Here is a 3,834-nt window from a genome sequence, read left to right as displayed (position 1 = left end):
CTGGACAGTGAATAAGGAAGATCATAGAAGAATTGATGCCTTTGAATTGTGGTGTTGGAGGAGAATACTAAAAGTAATTGAATTAGTGGCCATTTAAAATTTGATTTATGAACTTATTACACATTTTTATGAAAATAGAACTATTTCCAATTCTAATATTCAACATCCATCTGATGGCCAACCTAAAGAATCAGTATCAAGCTTTCTGCACGTATATCTGTTTATAAGCTTAAGAGTAGTATGAATTATTTAACTTCTAAAATATTCCTTAACCACCATGTATAACAGTTGAAAATACTTTACTAATTCATGAATATTTCCAGAGTCATGACTGAAACATGAAGGGAAGCAAGAAAATGAACCTTCAGCACTACTGGTAAGTGATATATTGTGCTACCTAAAAGAAAGATTTAGCAAATTAATTTGTCTTTTATTTTACCTAAGTGCTTCTCCACGGATAACCTCCCTGAGCTTTAAAGCAGTACTCATCTCCAGTGTTGGCAATGCCAGAACCCACATACCTGTATGGTCTTCAGACTTAGTTGCCTTTGTTTGGAAGATATGGGGTAGGAGATGTGAAGAGATGCAAACACACCTATGAATGTGGTGGAGCATACAGGAGGCAAAATGGTGAAAACTTCTTAGACATTACTAAACACTTTGAGGTAATAAGTTGTGGAACCTGGGGCCTCAGGACCATAGTCTCAGGGGACACCATAATCAATTGGCATAACATAGTCCACAAAGACAGTGTTCTTCATCCTATTTTGGTGAGTGGCAATTGGGATCTTAAAAAGCACATGGGTTGTCATCAAAGGTGCAACTATTAGCCTGTGTGCAGAAGAAAGAAGAGTGATGAAAATTGAAGATGGTTATAATCAATTAGTCCTATGTGCCAGTGGAGCAGGTGAACATCAGTCTCCATGACTCTACCACCAGAAGAACTAGATGGTGTCTCTCTACTACTACCAACTGTTCTGAAAGGGATTATTTTAGAAGGTTCTGAATAGATTAGGATAAAATTTGGAACTAAACTCAAAATTAAAAAAAAAGTCCATGCTTACTGGTCAGAAAGAGACTGGAGGAACCCGAGACTATGGCCCTTAGCCACCCTTCAGATCTAGACTGGAACTCACTCTCATGGCTCAATTTCAACCAATTTGTGGATAGGTATATGAGGAAACAGCATTACTAAAGTATGCTCACCATGGAATGGTCTATCATTCAAGATCTAAAGGGCAACATTAACCTAAGGATAAAGTTCAGAAGGGTTGGGTAGGAGGGTGTAATGGAAATAAGAACCACAGGGAGGAAGTGAGATAACAGTTGTTGCATGGAGGGGATTGCAGTTATTGAGATGGAACAAAGTGTAGGATTGGTTGAATGTAAGACTGATGATCTTCTTTGTAAATCTTTACTCACTTCACAATAAAAAGTTAAAAAAAAAAAAAGAAAAAAAGATGATGCATATTGTGTAGGGTTGGATGTTCTGTGCTGGCACTGATCTCTGGCTCCTGAGAGACTGAGATGCTATGTGTATGTGTGTGTTTTATTATTACCATTTTATTGAGATATAATTCACATACCATTATGGATTGAATTGTAGCCTCCAAAATAATACATTGAAGTCCTACTCCCTGGTATCTGTATTGTGGAGTTGGTTCTGACTCATAGCGACCCTGTACAGGGGTTCCCAGGCTATAAATCTTTGTTGTTGTTGTTGTTATGTGCCGTCGAGTTGGTTGCAACCCATAGTGACCCTGAACAGGGGTTCCCAGGCTATAAATCTTTACGGGAGCAGAAAACCTCATCTTTCTCCCGCAGAACAGCTGGTAGTTTCAAACTGCTGACCCTGAGGTTCACAGCCCGATTTGTAACCACTATGCTACCTATCTGTGAGCATGACCTTATTTGGAAATTGGGTCTTTGAAGATATTATAAGTTCAGTTATAAGATATTATAAGTCCTACTGGGGTAGGGTGGGATCTTATCCAATCTGAGAGGTATTCTTATCAAAAGGACAGCCATGTGAAGATGGAGGCATCTACAAGCCAAAGAACACCAAAACTTGTGGAGTGTCACTAGAATGTAAGATTGAGGCCTGAGATGAATTTTCCCTAACAGTTCTCAGAAGGAATCAACATTGTGGACACCCTGATTTCAGAATCCTAAACTCCAGAACTATGATACTAAAAAATTCTGTTCCAATTTATGGTACTTTGTTATGGCAATCTTAGGAAACTAATACATATACCATAGAATTCACCCATTTAAAGTATGTTGATCAGTGGTGTTTAGTATAGTCATAGAATTATGACTACTAATTCTAGAACCACCACTAATTCTAGAACATTTTCATCTTCCCCAAAAGACACTCTGTACCTATTAGCAATCACTCCCCAGACTCTGGTCACTATTAATCTACTTTCTGTCTCTATGGATTTGCCTATTCTAGACATTGCATGTAAATGGAATCATGTAATATGTGACCTTTTGTGTCTGGCTTCTTCCACTTAGCATGTTATCAAGGTTGATCTGTGTCGCAGCATGTACAATTTCATTTTTTGTGTCTTTTATTTAACACTCCATTGTGTGGATACATCATGCTTTTTTTCTATCTGGTCACCCATTGATGTCATTTGGGTTGCTTCTGCTTTTTGGAATTGTGATACCATTATGAGCATTCATGCTAACTTTTTGTGTGGACATATGCTTTCAATTCTTTTGGGTATATGTATCTACAAGTTGAATTGCTGAGTCACATGTGTTCCTCAATTAAGCTTTGTGTTTGTGTGTGTATGTGTGTGTGTACAGACCCCAGGGCAAGCCCTTTTACCTCAGTCTAAGGGAGTCCCTGGATGATGCAAATGATTAACATGCTAGGCTGCTAAGGAAAAGATTGGAGGAAAGACCTGATCTACTTCTGAAAAATCAGTCATTGAAAATTCTATGGAGCACAACTCTCCTCTGATACACACGGGGCCACGATGACCCAGGGTCAACTTGATGGCAACTGGTTTTCAGGGTGGTACTGGCAGTGTGGTCTCTGTGATGCAGTGGGGGATGAAGGAAAGGATTTTTGTCATGCTGGGGCCGAGTATTATTATTTCTTTTTCAAAACAAAAATAGGATAACATTATATATCCTGTTCATCCTGCAACTTATTTTTTTTCTCCTTATCAAAATGCATTAGACATCTTTCCATGACAATACATAGAGGTCTGCCTCATTCTTTTACATAACTACATGGGGTCGGTCCATTGTGTGGCTGTACAATAGTTTATGTAACCAGTCCTCTATTTACAGACATTTGGATTGTTTCCAAGTTTCTGGCATTATAAACAATGCTGAAATGAATGTTTTTGTATATGTACCTCTTCATGTATTTGTGGGAGTTTTTCTGTAGAATAAACTACCGGAAGTTGAAACACTGGGCCAGAGGATATAAACATTGACTATTTTAAATAAATACTGCCAAATTTTCCTCCAAAATTTGGTAGCATACAGTCTATACTACCACCAATGTTTTTGTTGTTAAGTGCCATTGATTTTATTCCAACTCATAGTGACCCTGTATAGGGTTTCCAAGGACAGCTGGTGAGTTGGAGCTGCGGATCTTGCTGTTCAAACTGACCTTGAGGTTGAGTGCTTATTCTACAGCACCAGACCAAGACTCTACTACCATCAAATAGCACCTGAGAATTCTGGCTTCCCCATTCTTGCCAACACTGGATGTAACTGATTTTTGTCATCTTTATTTTCCTGTTGCATCAGTGCCTTAAAAAGATCCATCTATGATCATGCTCAGCTTCTCTCCTTTCTAATCCATCTTGG

The sequence above is a fragment of the Chrysochloris asiatica genome, unplaced genomic scaffold (assembly GCF_000296735.1).
Source record: "Chrysochloris asiatica unplaced genomic scaffold, ChrAsi1.0 scaffold00042, whole genome shotgun sequence".
Lineage (NCBI taxonomy): Eukaryota > Metazoa > Chordata > Mammalia > Afrosoricida > Chrysochloridae > Chrysochloris > Chrysochloris asiatica.
The sequence above is the reverse complement of the archived record's forward strand: the minus strand, read 5'-3'. Positions refer to the sequence as shown.